Here is a 12,384-nt window from a genome sequence, read left to right on the forward strand (position 1 = left end):
TGGCTGTTCTCACCTCTGCATGGGCCTAGCACGAGTTCATGTAGTACCACAACACTGTAAGACCAGGGATGCATACCACCATTATGGGACTGGTCTGGTCTCTCGCCTCACTGCTTTTCAACATCTGTTTTCCCCATACAGTACTGGCAGTTACTGTTCATGTTTCCCTTCCTGCTCCTTCCTCCTTGTCAAGTGAATAATCTGCAGCCCCATGCAAAATATTTGCTGCCATCACTGCCCAGCAACCTAATCACCACTGTCTCCCAGCTCTTACCACCAAACACTCATTGCTTGCTTGAGCATGCAGAGGAGAGCTGGTGCCAGTGAGTTGTGCAGCAGCTGATTCAGATCATGCCTGGCACCAGGAAACTGAAATGAGGCTGATGTTTGGTGCTCACATCATGCTAAGCCAAAGCCATGGCATAGCACTAACGCGCAAAAATATAGTCCTCAGGAACAGTGCAGTCGCTGCACCCTTTCCCCAGTCCTGTTGTATTGACATAAGCTAAACATGCTCACTGGAAGGACAGATCCTGAAGCTGAGACTCCAATACTTTGGCCACCTCATGAGAAGAGAAGACTCCCTGGAAAAGACCCTGATACTGGGAAAGATGGAGGGCACAAGGAGAAGGGGACGACAGAGGACAAGATGGTTGGGCAGTGTTCTCGAAGCTACCAGCATGAGTTTGACCAAACTGCGGGAGGCAGTGGAAGACAGGAGTGCCTGGCGTGCTCTGGTCCATGGGGTAACAAAGAGTTGGACATGACTAAACAACTACAAACATGTTTTGTATTAGCATGCTGTTAGAACTCAGGCTCATGGTTTGTTTCACTCCAGACAAACCACAGCTCATGGTTTGTCTGGAGCAGATAAAACATGAACCCAGGTTTGAATGACGTACTAAGTCAAATTATGGCTTAGTTCAAGGCAGCAGCAGCAGGACTGGAGGAAGATTACAACAGCTGCAATCTTCTGTTCGGGAATCCTCTTGTTTGAGCTAAACAGTCTTTCTCAAATCATGACCTAGTCCTAGGTAAACTGGATCATTTACACTGCTGTCTTCAATAGTTCTACACAAGAGACTGAGTAATCATAAATGTGATAAGTTTTCTTCAACTGAAGGAATTTTGAAGAATTTCTGCTGCCCTGGATGTCAAGAAACATCTGAAACAGACAAAAGCTCAGAAATAAATCAATGATTAAGCAGATGGGGCACAGAGTCCCCAGCCATCCTTAGATTCAGCAGCTGTATCAGAACTGGTAATGAGATAAAAGTCTCAGCTTTCTTGGGTCAACCTAAAGCTTCTTTACACTTTCTTTTTCATGCAATTATCTCGAAACACAATCACTTTAACTTGCTCAAACTTGTCACATATCATTATTCTTCCACATGACACAAGGAGCCCACATCATTACAAGGTTTAACATACACACACCCGCCCCTCCTCCTCATCTGAATAATAGACATGGCTTCTGAAACAATTCCCCCCCCCCCCTTCAACAATTTCCGGAGTTCTCTCATGTACAGAATCTGGATGGCAAACAATCAAGGCAAGAGCTGACTGTGCCCAGCTAAGTTACCTCAAACAAACTGCAACTCTTCCAACTGAACATTTTCCTGCCTTTGCTTTATATGAAATGGAGCAATAATCAACACTGGAAGTCCATATGTCAAAACCTTAGAGTTATTACTTTTGAGACATGAATTCTGCTCTGTTCATGTATAAGAGACAACTTTGGGATTGGTTCTTCTGGATAGAATCCAGAAGGGATTTGCATTTAATCGGGAATTATAGATTCTTGCCATGTTTCCCATTTCTGAAAATGGAGCATTTCAGAGCATGCTATTTGAACAGACTCATGCCTGCCGCATTAAGAAATGCCTTTATGGAGCACATATTCCAAATGATGCCCACAGCATCTCGGATGGCTGCTATAATAAGGTTCCATATGATGACAGACTCTGCATATATGGCCAACCTCAAGTGGAAGATACCGTACATTACTTGCTAATCTCCCCATTAAATGGGGATCCAAGAGATCATTTCCTGAAACCTTTGCTAATTCCTGGAAGCAGGCTTACTATGGCAGAAACACTTTCACTTTCTTTTGTGTGACTCAAACAGATTTATGACAAAACAAAAAAATTCCTTCCAGTAGCACCTTAAAGACCAACTAAGTTAGTTCTTGGTATGAGCTTTCGTGTGCATATCTGAAGAAGTGTGCATGCACACGAAAGCTCATACCAAGAACTAACTTAGTTGGTCTTTAAGGTGCTACTGGAAGGATTTTTTTTGTTTTGACTATGGCAGACAAACACGGCTACCTATCTGTAACTAGATTTATGACACATAAAGTGGTGCTTAATGCTCTGGCTGCAAGAAAGATTAGAAAGAGAGAGCAAGATGTTATTGCAATAAATTGCGCTGGAGATTCAGAAGTCTAATGGAAGTTAAGCTAGGTATGAGGTAGCAGACAATACTTATGAATTCTGACTCCCTTTCTTTAAATCATTGATGCCTTATATTATGTAATTGCTGTATGCTGCATGTTATGGTCTGCAGTTTGGCAAATTGTAATGAAATTGTTGTCGCCTTTGGTTAATACAATAAACTCTTTGGTTGGTTAAAATAATAGACCTGAAACCCAAATTCATATGCTCACTTGTGGTGCATTGATGCCCCCAAAATTAAACTGTGTGGGAGGATGACGTCATGGAGAAAGTGTTTCTGTGAAGCAGCTTCCACATGGAACAGCACTGAGGTTCATATATTACATCGTATCAGGGCAACTTGTTCCAAGATTTCACTGAACCAACCAGGTCACCTTATCACCTGATATTTTGCAGACTGAGAATATATAATCCTTAGGCATTGCTTATCTCTTATGACCATTCAAAAGATTATACACTAGTGGCCAAAATTGTGGAAACCTTTTTGAAAAAGTGTATTTCTGAGGTCTGATGGATCATAACACCAGCATTTTTTTTAGTAATACCATAAAAATATGTATCAATGGAAAGATAATTCAATGAAGAATGAAGTGAAACAAAGTTTGTTCAATTATCTGTATTCTAACAAAAGTTATAGCCAAATAACCAGAAAAAGGAAACACAACTTGCTTAGGTTGATATGCAGTAGCTTTCCTTCATCTGAATGTAGCTGATGAGTATAAGTGTTTAGAGAGCCAATCAGGTGTTATGAGCCATCACATCTCGGAAATACACTTTTTCCAAAAGCTTTCCACAATTTTGGCCACTAGTGCATAATTCATAAGAGTGTGCATTCAAAACTATCTTGCATCATTGTTCCACATACAGAGCAAAGCAAGAGGAAGGAACCAAACAGAAACAACAGGCTGCCTCCCCAAATATGTAGAGTGTTCCCTCTTGGTTTCTGAGATCGTATTAGTTTTTTAGAAAATAATGAAAAAGTAAAAACAGATTGCTGCTTTAATAATGAAGAGGAAATGGACAGCAAGAAAAAAAGCCTGAAAATATTGCCAGGATCTGAAATTCCCATAGTGACAACTCTTACTCTTTTTGTCTTTGTGTTCACCTTCCACAGAGGGGTCTTGGCTCAGTAGTACAATACATGCACCGCATGCATATGGTCCCCAACATTTCCAGTTATAATGGTTCTTAGGTAGAAGAGCTGAAAAAGATGCTTTCCTGAGACCCTGGATAGTGAGTGCTGGTCAGAGTAGACAACACTGAACTAGAGAGACAAATGAACTGGTATGCCAGCTTCATAATTTCAACCCTCCGTAGCAACCAGGAAGATAGATGATGGTTAAGTAGATTTTAATGGCGTTGGCTAACATTTGTCAGAAATATTTTCTAATTGTCACAATAAAATATAGACATTTGTACATAACCATGCAACTACTAAAGTTACCATGTTGTTGTTGTTTAGTCATTTAGTCGTGTCCGACTCTTCGTGACCCCATGGACCAGAGCACGCCAGGCACTCCTGTCTTCCACTGCCTCCCGCAGTTTGGTCAAACTCATGCTGGTAGCTTCAAGAACACTATCCAACCATCTCATCCTCTGTCGTCCCCTTCTCTTTGTGCCCTCCATCTTTCCCAACATCAGGGTCTTTTCCAGGGAGTCTTCTCTTCTCATGAGGTGGCCAAAGTATTGGAGCCTCAGCTTCAGGATCTGTCCTTCCAGTGAGCACTCAGGGCTGATTTCCTTAAGAATGGATAGGTCTGATCTTCTTGCAGTCCATGGGACTCTCAAGAGTCTCCTCCAGCACCATAATTCAAAAGCATCAATTCTTCGGCGATCAGACTTCTTTATGGTCCAGGTTTCACTTCCATACATCACTACTTGATTGCTATCAATTACCATCCTTTTTCCAAAGAACTCAAATGCACATGATGAAGCAAGTTGCTTAAACCTTAGCAGGTCTGAATTTGGTCTATATGTGGAAGCCCTTGAAATTCACACAAAAAATGTGTAATCAATTAGGAAGTAAATAAAATAAATATTGTACCTTAAGTATCCGAGATTTTGTGCCCAAATAATAAACCACATGTGCTATATCCACCTGACATTGGCCCATCAACACCATACAGATATTAGGTTCTCTTCCCCTCCTTCTGAAGTATAATTTTTAAAAAATCATGAAACAACCCATCCTTGAAAGGAGCGGCAATAATAGTAATGGTAGCGATTTGTGCTGCTGACAATTACAGGATTCATGAAATGCCACAGTATTCAATATAGCTTTTTTTAGCACATGGTTGTTCTTTTGCGGCTATAAATATTATTAACCAAATGCTAGCCCCAAAAAAGCAAAAGTCACTTGAAGAGCATGGATTTGAAGTAGCGTAATACAGTGGTACCTCGAGTTAAGAACTTAATTCATTCTGGAGGTCCGTTCTTAACCTGAGCTACCACTTTAGCTAATGGGGCCTCCCGCTGCCGCCGCGCTGCTGCCACACTATTTCTGTTCTCATCCTGAAGCAAAGTTCTTAACCCAAGGTACTATTTCTGGGTTAGCAGAGTCTGTAACCTGAAGCGTCTGTAACCCGAGGTACCACTGTAAGTCTACAAAGCTGAAACAGAAATCAAATCACTCTCATATATAAAGGATTATATTTCACTTTTTAATTTCTCTCTCTCTCTCTCTCTCACACACACACCTGAGACAGATAGATACATATAGATTCTTTATATTCCATACTATAATATAGTCCACACTTTCAGAGCTGTGTGTTTTAATATTTGCACAAGAATAGCTACACAACTTTCTGCCTTTTCCACCACACATAGAAATATGAGATTGCTTCATATCTATAAATCATGCCACTGAGGTGGGTCTCTTGCTACTTTTGTTGTCCCTGAGTAATGGCACAAAAGCAGCAGCAGAGGGCCTAGGAATTTATTTGTGTAGTATCTAGTTGTCCTATCAGAGCCACAGATGTCAGTGTAACCCTGCTGTGGTCACATCCAAATGAATATGGGCAGAGGAGCTTTCAAGCACGCAGGCAGACCGGCCAGTCTTCCACCACTGCAACACACTGTTCGTAGCATGCTAGTTAATTGTGACAAATTCCCATTGAAAGGAATGGAACAAGTCAGTTACAACTACCAGTAGGTTCTTCAGCGGGTTTCAGCAGGACTTATGATACACATTTGTTTGGAAGTAAGGCTGTCTGAATAGCCTCACAGCTAAGTTTAGCAGGATTGGGTCACTGTATACTTTGTGCCAGGTAAACTACCAGCATTTCCTTTCCACAGCTGAACCTGATATATAATTGTTCTACAAAGACCGTTCTTCATTCTTACCATCTTCTCAAATTCCAAGCACATTTTTTGCAAAGTTAAAAAAGAGCACCAATCTTTTACAGTCCCAAAACTGTTTACCTTAAAAGCTGTTTTTCTTTCCAGATACTGAGAAGAGGATTGGCCAGATGAGGATCTTTTTACAACTGATTGTCGCAGCAGGAAATATATTAAAAAAACAAAACAAAACACAACCTGAAACGTGTGTCTCAGACAATATAGATCTATCATGTGTGTGCATTTTCCAACAAATATTTTGTTCATGTTAATGTACGGGTTTTATTTTGGCTTATAGTCTTTTTCTTTTTAAATTTTCTCTCTGCTGTACTTCATATTTGAGGCATGGGGAAAGAATCAATCAACTGTGGAACTGAATGCTTTAATGAAATGAGAGAGAAACAAACTTGTGAACCATAAAGTCTGGCAGATTCATACTACAGTTTGACTTTGAACAAAAATAATGTAATTTCTAACATCTAAACCCAATTATTCTAAATTAAGATTACAATGAAAGAGACCTTTAGCTTCTTAAAAATAATTACAGTGAATAAACTTTAGCCAAGATAATGTATGGTTAGACAGAGATTGCTATGATAAGCCCACCTAAAATTATTGCATGAGTGAACCGAAGTACCAAAACCTATTATTAGTATTCAGAGATGAAGCCTTTCAAATCAATGCAAACCAAAAGCTCTTCAGAGATCAATGACAAGTTGGTGATCATCTTCGGCTGCTGACAACAACTGGGCTGGTTCTCATCCCCTGCTCTTCCCCCGTGTGGAAAGGCATAGGACATCTATCAAAATTATTTCACTTTCAAAGAATCTCAGCTTAGCTTTACACACAAACCAGGAATCCTGGTTTAATAAAACAAACAATGGTGAGCCTAATTTTTGTTTTTTTTAAACTAGGATTCCTATTTGCAAATAATACTAAATCAAGATTATCTGAAACTGAATGCAATCTTGGCAGAAATCCTCTTCCTAGCTGCATAGGAGGAGAAGGGAGGAGGAGTGCACAAGTCTGATGCTTCACTCAAGCTCATTGAGGCTCCTCCACTTAACACCATGCTATGGTTTCTGTGCAAACAAGCCAAATATGTTCAATGCATGCTGTCTTAACCTTTATGCATTTTTCACTACAGCTACTTAACTAACTATAGAATGGTGAGGTTGCAATTAAAATTGTAGTACTAAATGGAGGGAGGTCTGTCCCAGAAAACAGGCACAAAAGGCAAAACATTGAGCTTTGGGGATTGCCAATCCACTATTTTTCAAAAAATTAAGAAGCCTTTTAAAAACAGAATTTGAATTGTGCTAGGATCTATTTTCATTACTTTAGATCTAGTGGTTATTTTCTTATTGCAACAAGGGCATGTTCATTGCATGTCTTATCCCTAAACTCAGTTTCTCCTCCTTCGCTTCACAACCAGGCCAGCAAATGAAGACCTTCAAGAGATTCAAGTAGTTGTCTGTTCCCCAAGAGGAGGTCTAAGATATTTTCCCTCCTGAGGCAAAGAACAACATGGCGCTTCCTTCTACCAGTTCCACACACATAAGCCAACTGGACTGACATGTGAATTGTACTTCAACACGGGTGATGGGACAGCATCCTCCATCTCACCCAAAGGCAGAAGGTGACCTAAGGAGGGCAGGCTATATAGCACAGGTAGCTCTGTCTCCCAACAGCTTATCACTACTCACTCACTGAAATAAATATTAAGAGCATAATAACTGCAAATTCCATAGTTTTAACTAAGAATTATGTCTGTTCTGAATCTCCCAGCATTCAGCTTCACTGGATAGCCCTGTGTGTAAGGGGAAAATCTCTCTATCCATATTCACCACACTCTGTATAATTTTATGCACTTCTGTTATGTTTTTATTTTTATAACATTTCAGCAAAAGGTTCCAGGGTTACAATAATGTAACAATTTATATGGCAACATATAAATTATAAAAGTAGATAAAACCACAATTATAAAACCATTCAAAATGGAACAGAACAATATAAATTCAGCAAAAGAGATATCTCTAGCTTAGACGCTTTCTAAACTAAACACCCCCAAATCTTGTAATCTTTACTCATAGAAGAGTTGCTCCATCCCCTTGATCATTTTGGCTGTCCTTTCCTGAACCTTTTCCAACTGTACAATATCCTCTCTCAGGTAAGGTCACCGGAACGATAGACAGTATTCCAAGAGCAATCTCAACATAGATTTTTAAAATATATTTATAATATTGGTAGTTTTGTTTTCAATCCCTTTCCTGATGATCTCTAGCATAGAATTTGCCTTTTCCACAGATGCTGCACACTGGATCGAAATCCTCATTGAGCTACCCACTACAATCCAAAGGTCACATTTCTTGATCAGTTACCACAAATGCAGACCCTATTTATATGTGTGTGGAGTTAGAATTTTTTGCCCCGTTGTGCATCACTTTGGACTTGCTTACACTGAATTGCATTTCTAAATATTAAGTCAGAGATGGGGAACCTATAATCTTATAAATGTTGTTGGATTCCAGTCTCCATCAGCCAGCATGGCCAATGGTCATCAGTTATGAGAGTTATAGTTGGTTATTTTCACTGCCCTCTTCTGAACCTTTTCTAGCTCTAAAGGTAAAGGGACCCCTGACCATTAGGTCCAGTCGCGGATTACTCTGGGGTTGCGGCGCTCATCTCGCTTTATTGGCCAAGGGAGCTGGCGTACAGCTTCCGGGTCATGTGGCCAGCATGACTAAGCGGCAAACCAGAGCAATGCATGGAAACGCCATTTACCCTTCCCACCGGAGCAGTACATATTTATCTACTTGCACTTTGTGCTTTCCAACTGCTAGGATGGCAGGAGCAGGGACCGAGCAACAGGAGCTCACCCCATCACGGGGATTCGAACTGCCGACCTTCTGATCGGCAAGCCCTAGGTTCTGTAGTTTAACCCACAGCGCCACCCACGTCCCCCTATGACCAATTCTGAACCTTTTCTAGCTCTACAATATCCTTTTCAAGATGCAGCAACCAAAACTGTACACAATATTAGAAATGTTGCATAATGACACTATCCTTCTGGCATTATCAAATTCAGCATCCATCATGCCAGTACATTAGATGACCAATGTAAGGTAAGGTAAAGTAAAGGGTAAAGAACCCCTGGACGGTTAGGTCCAGTCAAAGGCAACTATGGGGTTGTGGCACTCATCTCACTTTCAGGCAAAGGAGCCGGCATTTGTCTACAGACAGCTTTCCAGGTCATGTGGCCAGCATTATTAAACCACTACTGGCACGGTGACGAGTGCCAGAGCTCACAGAAACGCCATTTACCTGCCCACTGTAGCGATACCTATTTATCTACTTGCACTGAGGTACTTTCGAACTGCTAGGTTGGCAGAAGCTAGGACAGGGCAACGGGAGCTCACCCCATCTGAAGTATCCTAACTGCTGACCTTCCGATCAGCAAGCCCAAGAGGCTCAGTGGTTTAGACCACAGCGCCACCCATGTTCCCCTATGACCAATGTACATGCACGTGCAGTGCCTCCTGGAATGAATTATCTGGAATAGCTACTCCTCTGCCTGTCCACTCAGTCAGAGGCCTTTTCCACTGGTATTGTCTATGACTCATTGGGAAAATGTAACTAGATGGGACACTCAGACAGCCAAGGACAACAAAAAGCAAGTATCACCACTGCCAGTACACAGCTCAGGATGATGAGAACCGATGGAGGGTAACACCACCCCCATCTCCTAGTATTTACCACCAAAGGCAGCTGCTTCACTCTGCATAATGGCAGGGCTGGTCCTGCATATTGCACAAGTCATTCCTCCCTCAGTTTTGACTTTAGTGTGTAAGCCAGTGGCATTACTCTCTGAGCAGAATGTGAATATGACATTCAACAACAGAGATATAGAAGCAATTGTTTCTCAAGGTTAATTTCTTCTCCCTCAAAAAACGGAATCTATTGCCTCAAGATTACTTAATATTTCCATATAGACAAATTCTAAGCTTGCATTCAGCGTGAAGCGGGATCTCATATCCGTGTTGTATGAAACCAATTGTACTATGGAAACCATAGCTTTCTTTGCATGCCTATTTAAAGTCTTTCTGTAGGGCAGAAACAAGCCAAAAAAAAAAAAAAACCTGTCCCCCTTGCCTTCATTGCATTTATTTCTTGGAAGTGTAATGCAGTTTTAATTTCCTAAAATTCTACACACATAACACTTTCACATATCTTAATTAGCTCACAGGCTGCTACATTTTTGCTGTTTAAAATTTTAAGGGACTGATGTGGATGCATGGCACCTTTGGGACCACTGTGGCCTAGTTGCGCCCTTCTGAATTTACACCTGGGGCTATAAACCCTGCTGCCCCACACGCACACTACACACATGTGTTGGGGCTTTGGTGTGTGTGTGTGTAAACACACAGATATAGATAGACCGACAGATGGGTATGTGCTAGGCAAATTCTGCAGGAAGTTCTTGAAGATTTCATACAAATAACACTGAGCAAACTGAAAGCTAGCTTTTATCCTTCCTGCACAGCAGAGTTGTTTCCAGGCACATTCCAGTCAAGAGTCTGCCTAAACCCACACCTCCTTACAATCAGCTTTTTGATTCCCTCCTTACAATTCACTTTTTGAAGAAGCAAAACCTTTTGTTCTGTAGCATTTTTCCTTCGAGAGCTACTTTCTGAGAGCTACCCAGTGCCCACAAAGACCGCCCAGTAGCCCACTATAACGGGCAGCTTTGCTGTGCAAAGAAAACTGAATGGGATGCTGTGATTTGAATCAGGGATCCTCTTCCAGATAAGACTCTTGTAGGTTCCCTTGCTTGACCTTAGCTGTAGACATGCATCTCTAATACAGCAAGTTGTCTTGCTGCATGGCCATACTCCTCAGACAGACAAATGCCAACCTGTAGATTTCTGGCCAGCTTCTCAAGCACTGGTGCCTCATTTAAGGAACCCTATTACTGTTTTCCTTCCCTGCTGATAAAGGACTGGAATCAAAGAGGGTGCAAGTAAACATCGAAATCTACTTGCACCCACTTCAGTCTCTTTGATTCCAGTCCCTTTGTTTCATTTTTGCTCCTTCGGACGCATTTCTGAGCAAATGGCCCAGTACATCCTCAATATTGCTTGTTGGCTGCTCCAGATGGACTCCAGTGATTGACCTGAGCTTGTACTGGCTTTTGTTACTGAGGCAGATTCTAATATCTTAATTTACAAGGGCCTTGGGTCCAAGATATCTTAAGGACTGTCTGATCCCTTATATCCCTGCCCAATCAATGAGATCTTTGATAGAGTCTCAGTTGGTAGTCCACCAAGGGTCAGATGTACAACTCAAAACTACTAGAAGCTGTGTATTTGGTGTTGTGGGGCCAAGCCTGTGGAACTCTCTCCCAAATGAAATTAGACAGGAAACCTCTTTGGTCAACTTCAGGTGTATTCCAGCAGGCAATGTGGTTTGAATTTATGTAATTAATGTAGTTTGAATTTATGCTTGGCTTTATGATTAATTTTTAATGTTTTATTCTCTGCATGGTTAATTTTTATGCACACTACTTAGGAATGCTACTGATTAAGAAGCATATAAATGCCTTAAATAATATAATACAATGGTCATCCTTTGTTCACTCACTTTTTATATAGAATTCAGACAGAGATATGACAAATAATTGTGTGCCATTGTTTCCTGCATTGGCCTCCCCCTTTTTTAAATGCAATTGTAGCACCAGCCTATCCTTTGTAGACAGACAAAGGACTATTGAACAAATCTTTCAAGGCTTTTGTACCTTTAATTAAATGTTTCCTGTTTGTAGGTTCTGCTGGCTTTATTGCTTCTTGTTAGGTGCAGAGTAAGGTTACTGCTGAATTGCCTGTTAATTACCTATTGAAACAGCTCTCTTAATTGTCCCTAATTATTGGTATCTGTATTAGGGCAAGGGGACAAACTTTAATTACTTATATATTAGTAAATATTTTTCCATTTAATTATTATATTGCAAAATACTGCTCTTTTATTTTATAGAAATGAAAACTAGTAAAAAGTAACTAGGTGATTACAGCCTCCCCCAACCACAGGAATGGAAACTGAAAACAGGAAGCAACTAAGAAGTTATGCTTTCATAATTCCACTGCCACACCCAACATGAAACAATTAAGTTGTCAGAACATGCAAGCAGTTACTTCTAATTAATGTTGGAAGGGGTCTTTGTTTAACAGGACACTTATGAATAAACATCATAGAAGGATAGTGGCCACAGGCAAGGGGATTTTTGAATAATATAGCACTATTTAAAGTGCTGTGAAACCTCCATTTTAACCAGCTCATTGTAGAAAAGCACTGCCTCAGCAGTGCTAAAGCACTCTACTATAGCAACAACCTCATTGCTTCTTCAGTTCAAACATAAATCTCTCCATTCTATCTTGCCTTCAGAGTTATCTAGCAACACCATTTCTTAAAGTAAGTGCTGAACTTTACAGATACATTTGTATACAAGTTTACAACACAATAGTGCACTATAATACAATTCATGCAAGAGTAAACAGTTTTTCCTTTTACACTTGTCACTGGCAGTTTATGCGTTTCCACT

General features: G+C 40.6%; 1 protein-coding gene across 4 annotated transcripts in view; it reads right to left on the reverse strand.

Moving 5' to 3' along the window:
• ASXL3 (ASXL transcriptional regulator 3) overlaps positions 1–12,384 on the reverse strand; it is a 101,734-nt gene that overhangs the window by 65,505 nt on the left and 23,845 nt on the right. Inside the window, exon 4 of one of the 4 annotated variants that reach the window (XM_083747514.1) lies at positions 5,874–5,938. The exons of the other annotated variants lie outside the window; for them this stretch is intronic. The gene's annotated coding sequence lies outside the window, so the exon portion shown is untranslated. The remainder of the gene's footprint in view (positions 1–5,873; positions 5,939–12,384) is intronic. 4 annotated transcript variants of the gene reach the window in all.

This window comes from Podarcis gaigeae (assembly GCF_964106915.1).
Source record: "Podarcis gaigeae genome assembly, chromosome: 7".
In the NCBI taxonomy this organism is placed as follows: Eukaryota; Metazoa; Chordata; class Lepidosauria; order Squamata; family Lacertidae; genus Podarcis; species Podarcis gaigeae.